The following is an 11328-nucleotide window of genomic DNA, read 5'->3' on the forward strand; positions in this document are numbered from 1 at the left end:
GACAGATTTGTTCATTCTTCTAGCAATCCATGGTACTTTCAATATTCTTCTCCAACACCACAATGCAAATGCATCAATTCCTCTTTGGTCTTTCTTATTCACCATCCAACTCTCACATGTATATGTGATGCTATTGAAAATATCATGGGTTGGGTCAGGTGCACTTTCTGCTTCAAAGTGACATCATGCTCTTTAACACTTTATAGATGTCTTTTGAGGGACAGAGCAAGGAGTCAGCTGCAGGGATCCAGGTAAGGGGAGGGAATTCAAACCATGCTCCATAAGCAGCAAGGTTGGGGGGGTGAGATCAAAAAGGCCAGAGGGGCCAGGACAGAGTGAGGAGGCAGGAGCAAGGATCCAGGTAAGGGGAGATTGGAGAGGTTTTGAGCAGCTAAAGAAGACAAAATTTCCTGTAGATTTGGCCTACTGTGGTGACGTGTTGCTGTGAGTCTTGAGGCTATACCACTGGTGTTTCAAACCCAGAGAAGTGCACATGCTGCACAAGTTTCAGTGCGGCTTACAAATTGAGACAGACTAGGAAGAAGGAAGAGGCCATCCACTTCTCAAAGAATTGGCCAGGGAAAATCTTATGAATAGCAGAAAAACACTGTCAAATATGTTACAGTGCAACTTTATGAAAAGCCCAGAAACATTGTCCAATACAATGGAGGAGAATAAGTCACAAAGTTTAGAAGGCTCTCAAACTACATCTGGGAAAGAGCTGCATCATCAGAGTAAAACCAACCTTATGATATGGATAAAGCAAAGCTTTCAAGACCTCCATTTGCTGACATGGCACAACTCAAATTGAGGAGAAGCAGCTACAAGCATCCATTAATAACCAGAACATAGAATGTATGGAGTAGGATTTAGGAAAATTGGAAGTTGTCAAAAATGAAATGGAACACATAAGGATTGATATCCTAGGCATTAATGAGCTGAAATGGACTGCTTTAAGCCATTTTGAATCAGACAACCATATGATCTACTATACCAGAAATAATTTGAAGAAGAATGGCATGGCATTAATCATCACAAAGGATGTTTCAAGATCTGTCCTGAAATACAGTGCCGTCAGTGATAAGATAATGTCCATATGTCTACAAGGAAAACCAGATAGTATGACTATTATTCAAATTTATGCACCAACCACCAAACCCAATGATGAGGAGATTGAAGATTTATATCAACTTCTGCAGTCAGAAATTGACTGAGCATACAATCAGGATATGTTAATTATCACTGGTCACTGGAATGTAAAAGTTGGAAACAAAGAAGAATCACCGGTAGTTGGAAAATTTGGTCTTGGTGACAGAAATAATGCTGGAAATTGCATGGTAGTATTTTTCAAGACCAATGACTTATTCATTGCAAATATCCTTTTTCAACAACACAAATGGCAGCTATATATGTGGACTTCTCCAGAGGAAACACACAGAAATAAGATTTACTACATCTGTGGCAAGAGGCAATGGAAAAGCTCAATATCTTCAGCCAAACTCAGGACAGGAGCAGACCATCAACTGTTCATACACAAGTTCAGCTTGAAGATAAAGACAATTAAAACAAGTCCAAGTAAGCCAAAATATGATCTTGAATATATCCCTCCTGAATTTAGAGACCATCTAAAGAATAGATTTGATGCATTGAACACCAATGACCAAAAACCAGAAGAACTGTGGGATCACATCAAGAATATCATCCACAAAGAAAGCAAGAAGTCACAAAAAGGAAAGAAGAGAAGACCAAAATGGATGACAGGAGAGACTCTGAAACTTGCCCTTGAGCAGAGAGTAGCTAAAGCAAATGGAAGAAATGACAAGATAAAAGAGCTGAACAGAATATTTCAAACAGCAATTCAAGCAGACAAAGCCAATTACTATAAAGAAATGTGCAAAGACCTGGAGGTAGAAAACCAAAAAGGAATAATATGTTTGACATTTCTTAAGCTGAAAGAACTGAGGAAAAATTTAAGCCTTGCATTTCAATATTGAAAGAATCTATGGGCAAAATATTGAATGGTTCAGGAAAAATCAAAAGAAGATGGAAGGAATACAGAGTCATTGTACCAAAAAGATCTGGTCAATCTTCATCCATTTCAGGAGGTTCCATATGATCAAGAACCAATGGTACTAAAGGAGAAAGTTGAAGCTGCAATGAAGGAATTGGTAAAGAACAAGGCTCCAGGAATTGACAGAATACCCATTGAGATATTTCAACAAACGGATGTCCCACTGGAGACACTCACTCGGTTATGCCAAGAGATTTGGAATACAGCTACCTTGCCAACTGACTGGAAGAGATCCATATTTGTCCTCATGCAAAAGAAAGGTGAAAATTTGGAAATTGTCAAACAATATCATTAATATTGCACACAAGGAAGTCTTACTGAAGATAATTCAAAAAAGCTTGCAGCAGTACATTGAGACAGAACTTCCAAAGTTGCAAGCTTGATTCAGGAGAGAACGTGGAACAAGGGATATCACAACTGCTGTCAGATGGATCTTGGCTCAAGGCAAAGAATATAAGAAAGATGTTTACTTGTGTTTTATTGACTATGCAAAGGCATTTGATTGTGTGGATTATAACAAATTGTGGATAGCATTGAGAAGAATGGGAATTCCAGAACACTTAATTGTACTCATGAGGAACCTGTACATTGACCAAGAGGCTGCTGTTCAAACAGAATACGGGAACACTGCATGGTTTAAAATCAAGAAGGGAGTGTGTCAGGGTTGCATCTTTTCCCCTTACTTATTGAATCTATATGCTGAACAAATATACCAAGGAGCTGTACTATATGAAGAAAAATGTGGCATCAAGTTGGAGGAAGAACCATTAACAACCTGTGATATGCTGATGACACAACTTTGCTTGCTAAAGTGAGGATGACTTGAGGATCTTACTGATGAAAATTGAATAATACAGTCTGCAACATGGATTACATATAAATATAAAGAAAACAAAAATCCTCACAACTGGACCTATAAGCAGCATTGTGATAAATGGAGAAAAGATTGAGGTTGTCACAGAATTCATATTGCTTTGTTCTACAATTGACACCAATAGAAGCAGCAGACAGGACATTAGATGACATATAGCACTAGGAAAGTCAGCTGCAAAGGACCTCTTTCAAGTGCTGAGGAGCAAAGATATCTCCTTAAGCACTAAGGTGCACCTGACAGAAGCCATGATATTTTCAATTGTCTCGTATGCATGTGCATGCTGGACAGTGAATAAGGAAGACCAAAGAAGAGTTGATGCTTTTGAGTTGTGGTGCTTGCAAAGAATAATGAAAGTACCATGGACTGCTAAAAGAACTAACAGATCTGTCCTGGAGGAAGTGCCACTGAAATGCTCCTTGGAAGCAAGAATGGCCAGACTTCATCTCACCTATTTTGGTCATGTTGTCAGAGGGGACCATTCCCTGGAGAAGGATGTCATGCTTGGTATGGTGGAGGGTTGATGAAAGAGAGGAAGGCTTTAAGGAGATGGATTGATATGGTGGCTGCAAGGATGTGCTCAAGTATATATATATATATATCATGGAGCTGGCATGGGATTGGGCGATGTTTCTTTCAGCTGTGCATAGGGTCGCTATGAGTTGGAAATGACTCAATGGGACCTAACAAAAATAAGAGGTCTTTGAAGATTTGCCCAATGTCATACCTCATTTTATATCTTGATTTATGCTTCCAAGGGCATTGATTGTGGATCCAAGTAAAATGAAATCCTTGAAAGCTTTAATCATTTCTCCATTTATCATGATGTTGCTTTTTGGTCCAGTTGTGAGGACTTCTGCTTTCTTTATGTTGAGGTGTATTCCATCCTAAAGCCTGTAATCTTTGATTTTTTTTCAGTAAATACTTCAAGTCTTCTTCACTTCCAGGAAGCAAGGCTGTGTCACCTGCATATTGCAGGTGGTTAATGAGTCTTCCTCCATACCTTATGTCATGTTCCTTTTCATATACTCCAGCTTCTCGGATTATTTGTTCAGCACACATATAAGTATAGGGAAAGGATACAACCCTGACACAAACTTTTTCTGATTTTAAACCACAGAGTATCCCTTAAGTTCTATTGTACATAGGGTTGCTATGAGTCAGAGCCACCTGGATAGCACCTAACACCAACAAAGTATCCCCTTGTTCTGTTTGAAAGATTATCTCTTGTTCAATGAATGGGTTCTTCATAAGTAAATTATATGTTCTGGAATTCTCATTCTTTGCAATGTTTTCCATAACTTGTTATGATCCACACAGTCAAATGCCTTTGCATGGTCAATAAAACATAGGTAACCATCTTTCTGGTATTCATTACTTTCTGCAAAGATCAATCTGACATTAGCAACACACTATTGTGAACATGGCTTGAATTTCTAGCATTTTTCTATTGATATTCTGCTGCAACAATTTTTTTGAAAAGTCTTCAGTAAAATTTTACTGTTGTGTGATAGTAAAGATTTGGCTTAATAATTCCCACATTCTCTTGGATCACCTTTGTTGGAAAGTGCACAGATTTGTATCTCTTCTAGCTGGATAGCCAGGCAGCTGTCTTCCAAATTCCTTGGCATAAACAACTAATCATCTCCAGTACAGCATCCATCTGTTGAAACATCTCAATGGGTCAATTTCTGTAGCCTTGTTTTTCAGCAATGCTTTCAGTGCAGCTTGAACTTCTTCCTTTAATACCATAGGCTCCTGATCATATGGTACCACCTGAAATGGTTGAACATAGACAAATTATTTTGGGTACAGTGATTCTGTGTATTCCTCCCATTTTCTTTTGATGTTTCCTACATCATTCAATATTTTTTTCCAATAGAATCCTTCAATATTGCAACTTGAGGCTTGAAGTTTTTCTTTAATTCTTTCAGCTTGAGAAATTCTGAGTTATTTCTTTCACTTTGATTTTTCAACTCCAGGTCTTTGCCCATTTCATTGTAATACTTTTCTTTGCTGGTAATGCTGTCTTTTGAAATCTTCTGTTCATCTCTTTTACTTAATCATTTCTTCCATTTGCTTTAGCTGCATTCTGTTCAAGAGCAAGTTTCAGAGTCTTCTGACATCCATTTTTGTCTTCTCCTCATATCTTCCCTTTTTAACGATCTTCTATTTCCTCAATGTATGATGTCCTTGATGTCATCTCACAAATCCTCTGGTCTTTGGTCACTGGTGTTCAATGCATCAAATATGTTCTTAACATGGTCTCCAAATCCTGGTGGGATATACTCAAGATCATAATTTGGCTTTGGTGAAATTGTTTAAATTTTCTTTATCTTCAACTTAAACGTGCATATGAGCTATTGAGAGCCTGTCAACAGTCAGCCATTTTCTGACTGATAATATTGAATTTTCCATCACTTTCCTTCACAAATGTGTTTAACTTGATTCCTGTGTGTTCCAACTGGTGAGATCCATGTTTATAGTTGCTGTTTAGGTTGTTTCAGAAAAATTATTTTAGTGAATAAATTGTTGGTCATGCAAAATTCTATCATGTGATTTCTGGTGTCATTTCTATCATCAAGGCTTATGATCATAGACACAAAAAGTTTTAACAAATGGAATCCAGAAATAAAATTAAAATTATAGTCTAGGTCTGGCAAAAGATGGCATCCTACTAACAGATTGCACACAAGATCCCTCTTAGAACAGAAACTTTGAGAAACTCAGTGGAACAGATAAAATAATGATCCTGGAATTATGGTAGCATAGTGCCTAAGGCACTTGACTGCTAACCAGAAGGCTGGCAGTTCAAACCCACCAGCCACTCCTTGGAAGCAAGATGGGGCAATCTACTTCCATAGTGATACTGCCTCGGAAACCCAAAGAGAGGTCACTATGAGTTGGGTCTGACTCAACGGTACACAAAAACAACAACATAACAATGAGAAGATAAATAATTAAATCAAGTGAAGAAAGGAAAAGAGCAGAACTAGATTGCCCAGTCTTCCTTCTGAGGAGTGGCTGGTGGGTTCGAACTGCCAGCCTTCAAGTTAGCAGTCAAATGTCTTAGGCACTGTGCCATTAGAGTCCCCTCCCCCCCCCTTTTTTTTTTTAATAAGAAGATAAAGAATTAGATGGAGTGAAGACAGGATAAGAGACTATTTAGTGACTGGGGAAACAAACAAACAAACAATTAAATAAATAAACAAATAAGCCACAAGCTGGCTGAGCTGAAGAGAAGCCATTAGAAACACAAAGGAGGTCAAGGAGAGAGAGAAAAAAAAAAAAACTACACAACACCTACAGGTGTTAAAGACACACTATAAAAACATTGGAAGGATTTCAAGGTCACCTAAATGCACACATGTGAAAGAAGATCACCACCCCCTTACGTGGGAGAAGATAGTATTAGGAAACATATCAGACCTCTTGTAGCTTAAGGTGCTGTGGAATCCAGGAAGGAGTAAGGGAAAAGAAAGGAAACTTTTCTGGAATCAACTAAACCTCTAGTTGGACCCACAGCAGTGGGTCCAAATCCACCTCTTAGCAACCCTTTTTAGCTCAAAGAACAAAGTGCAACTGAGGTCTGAGATTGCAGGACTTGTAGAACCTTGCTGAGCTCTGCCCTTTCTCCTGGTGGGCAGCTGAGCAGCTGGCCAGCTTGAACCATAGGGCTCTGATTGACAGCTGGAAACGACCATCAGCAAAATTTTCCAACCAGACCCAGGGCATGTAGTTGTCCTTCTCCTACACCTGGATCACTGGCTGACCTGTCTCACACTAAACACAAAAATAAACTTTAGCCTACTCTCCTGGAGGTCATTTCTTGCACCAATCTATTTCATCCTATGCAGACACACACACTGGTGAATGAGCAGTTTCTAGCACAATAGCCATCTTCCAGGGCTGTTGGCTGAATAAAATAAAATTCCTCTTAAATTACGTTATCCTCCCTTCATTTTTCTACTTTCCTCTTCCTCAAATTCTCTTCCTTTCTATATGACAATTTACCCCTTTACCTCCTCATCTTCTTTCATTTTTATCAAACTTGCATCCCTTTTACCCTTCCACTTTTGTTTTCACTCTTTTTTCTAGTATTCTTTTTCCTTTTCCTCTATTTCTTATCCTCCATTTTTATACTATTTTTTCATGTCTCCTTTTCTTTGGCTTTCTTTCTTTTTTGTTTTTCAGTTTTTCTCCCCTGCCTCATCCAATGAGAGGAACACATTAACCCTCCACTATTCACCCATATCTACTACAATAACCACCTTACCCAACAGACTAGTAACACCAATAACTCCTGCACCACAAGATCAATGTCAGACAGTGGACAACACCTGCTTGTCCCAACTTCAAATCCTTTTTATGAAACAGAGACTTGCATTCACATACACACCAATTACTCCACCAACACAGAGAAAGCTAGAGAATGTCCCAGTACTGCCAAGGCAACAAATAAAGAACACTGGCTCCACACTTCCAGACATATTAAAACAAATACTTAAAGCCAGGGTGAAACAAGTAGGCACATAACCAACAAATAAAGACAACAATTTCAAAATATTTAGGAAACAATAGACAACTTCAAATTAAACAAAACAAACAAACAGGATAAGATAGTAGAAACAAGCGTTCAAATTAAAGAATTTCAAAGTCTCCCAAAGGAAGAACAAGTAATAGAACTATCAGAAAATAAATTCAATAGATACATACACATGACCTTCCAAGAGCTCAGGGAAACCATAAACAAAATTAAGGAGAAAACAGACATTACCCTTGATAAAGTCAGGAAAATCTTTCAAAAGCAAAATGACTAAATAAATACAAAATTAGAAATCATACAAAAACACCAATTAGAAATCCAGATGATGAACCTTAAAATTACAAAGATAGATAACACCTTGTGAAGACATAAGGGTAGACTCAAAATGGCTGAAGAACACATCTCCCAGCAAGAAGACATACCTTGACACCAATTTGTGTGGGGAAAAACCAGAACAAGGATTTAAGAGAAATGAAGAAAACTTAAGAGTTATATGGGATGCCATGAAAAGAAATAACATATGCCTGATTGGAATTCCAGAACAAGAGGAGGCAAAAATAATGACTAAGAAAACTGTCTAAGATTTATTAACAGAAAACTTCCCATTATATCATGAAAGATGAAAAGAGACCTATCCAAGAAGCACAACAAACCTTATACAGGATAGACCCCAAGATAAAGTCACCAAGACACATCATAATCAAACTTTCCAAAACCAAAGACAAAGAAAGAATCTTGAGAGAAGCTCAGGAAAAATGAAATGATACCTACAATAGGCAACCAAAAAGACTAAGCTCTGACTTCTAAGCAAAAACTGTCTGGGCAAGAAGGCTGTTGTTGCTGTTGTTGTTGTGGTTAAGTGCCGTCGAGTCAGACCCGACTCATAGCAACCCCTCCTTGGGTTTCCGAGGCAGTATCACTCTGGAAGTAGATTGCCCCATCTTCCTTCTGAGGAGTGGCTGGTGGGTTTGAACTGCCAGCCTTCTGGTTAGCAGTCAAGGGTCTTAGGCACTACGCTACCAGACCTCCCAGCAAGAAGGCAGTGGGATGCATATACAAAACCTTAAAGAAAAGAATTACCAACCAAGAATTCTATATCCAGCCAAACTGTTCCTCAAATATGATGGCAAAATTAAGACATTCCCAGATAAACAGAAATTAAGGAAATTTGTGAAAATGAAACAAATCCTACAAGAAATGTTGAAGGGAGTCTTTCCAACAGAAAACTCACACAGAGAAGAAAAATAAAATAAAATAAAGACACTTGACACGACCACCTAAAAACCAACCCAGACTATATATTATCCTTTGGGCCTTGAACTGGTCTCTCTTCAGTGGATTAGCTCTCAGCCAAACAGTAGAAAGCCTTACAAGCAGAACATCTACCCCAGGGAGATGCACTCACCTAACTTAAGGAGATGCATCCCTTACCTTAAGGAGACACACCCCTTAGATCAGTCAACCATGAGACATCAGAAGGGTGGCATTTTCATAGAGGGAAAGCTGGGCAGACAGATAAGAAGGTCAAAGGGAAGAGGTAGTCAGAAAAAGAGATGAGAGTAGAGCTTATTTTTGTTGGGATTGTAATCAGGGCTGTGGAAGCAAGTGGGCATGAAATGTTGAGAATAAAATGAATCACTAAAGAGATTATAAAGATGGAAAATAAGAATATTTAAAATGTTCAACATCATTAGCCATCAGGAAAACACAAACTAAATCTCCAATGAGATATTACATACATATCAGACTGACTTAAATTAAAAAAAGAGCAAACATCAAATGCTGGAGAGAATGCAGAGAAATGGGCCAACTCATACATTGCTGTTTAGAAGGTAAAATAATGCAATCATTCTGGAAAAAATATTTTACTTTTATTTTATAAAGAAACATGCAATTAGCATTTGTCCCAGCAATTGCACTGTTGGTCATCTATCTTAGAGAAACAGAAATATATTTTTCCCCAACAAAGTTACAGAAATGTTCACAGAAGCTTTATTCAAAATGGTCAAAAACTCAAACAACCCAGTGGTCTTTCAACAGTAAATAGGTAAACAAATCATGGTTTATCCATACTATAGAAGTCACCTCAGCAGTGAAAATGAAGGAACTACTAATACATGTGACAACTTAGATAAAATTCCATGGCCTTATGCTGAATGAAAAAAGCAATTCAAAAAAAAAAAAAAAAAAGGAAAACACTTAGATTGGGAGAAAAGACATGAGTGAGTAATGGAAGAAAGAAAGAAAAATTGCAAATGAAGAGGAAAAAAAAAAAAAAAAAAAGGAAGAAAAAAATGTGTATTATAGAATTACCTTATGCAAAATTCTTAAAAAAGACAAAAATACATGGAAATGAAGAATAGATGAGTAGTTGTCAGATGTTTGAGACAGGATGGGGTGGAAGGTAAGTGTGGTTATAAAAGGACTACACAAGGGATCGTTTGGTAATGGAACTTTTCAGTATCTTCACTGTTGTGATTGATATACAAATCTATATATGTGATAAAATTTTATAGGACTAAATACAAACAGACAAACACAAATAAGTACAAGTAAAATTGGGAAAATCTGAATAATGTTGGCAGATTATATCAATGTCAGTACTCTGGTTGTAATATTGTACTTGTTTTGCAAAACATTACCATTGGAGAAAACTGGGTAGAGTATGTGCAATCTCTTTGTATCAGTTCACAAAACTTCATGTGATTCTACAGTTATATCACTAAATATTTTAATTTAAAAAAGTCATAGGTGTTGTGATTCAAGCCTGTGTAGCATATGTTGTAGGTATATAAATAAAATGGTGGCCTTCTTAGTGTGTGGGCTTCCCAGAGACACCCAGGTGGGTATGGTCTTGTAAATCACTAGAGAGCATCACTTAAAAGGGTTGTTTGGCTGTGTTTTTTTTTGTTCACAGACCAAGTTCTGAACTGGTTGGCCTGGATTGCACCCTGAACCCTATCTGCCTCTCTCAATCCGATGGCCTTTCTCAACGTACCCATAGCTTCTCTCCATCCCTCAGATTTCATGCACATTTTATCATGGATAAATATTCTGTCAATTCCTGACAAACTTTCTCATGTTTGTTCTGACTGCATTTCTATTTGACAATAATGAGCTATCTAACTTGGTGCAGTAAGGGTTCTCCTGCAACATAGTGACAGAAATGTCTCCTTTGCTTTTTGGGCACCACTTAAAAGCCTGATCAAGGACAATTTATTGTTCCTGCAAGATGGCGGACTAGGCAGAAGGACTGCACAGATGCTCTTCAACAAAGAAAAGGGAAACCAATTAACACAGACACAGAAGATAATTTTGGACTTCTGAGCCTTGAAGGGAAGGATACAAAAGTGGACTAAACCCCAACAAGCAGAAGAATTTGCATGAAAATACCAGAAAAGGAGACACACATGGAGCTGTAGTTTGGCAGCGGCCTGAGAAACCCTCACAGCACAGACGACAGGGCTTGGAGATTCCCAGTGGTGATAGGACCTAAGAATTAACCCAAAAATCACCCTGCTAGCGAGGAACTGCACGGAAGACTGTGCATGGTGGCTGGGGAACAAACGGAGAAGGTGAAGAGAAAGGTTGAGTGAGCTGTGGACTTTTGCCCGTCTGGAGGGCACCGCCATTTTGTAGGTTTAAAAAGCATCCTGACTATTTTGGATGTTTAAAGAGACAGCGCTCTCGCAGATTCCTGTGCTGATAGGACTTAAGAATTAACCTAAAAATCACCCTGCTAGCCAGGGACTGCACGGAGGATGGTGCACAATGGCTGGGGAACAAACGGAGAAGGTGAAGAGAAAGGTAGGCTGAGCTATGGACTTTTGCCGGTCTGGA

Source organism: Orycteropus afer, unplaced genomic scaffold, assembly GCF_000298275.1.
Source record: "Orycteropus afer afer isolate SDZICR_OR568_19922 unplaced genomic scaffold, OryAfe1.0 scaffold00004, whole genome shotgun sequence".
Lineage (NCBI taxonomy): Eukaryota > Metazoa > Chordata > Mammalia > Tubulidentata > Orycteropodidae > Orycteropus > Orycteropus afer.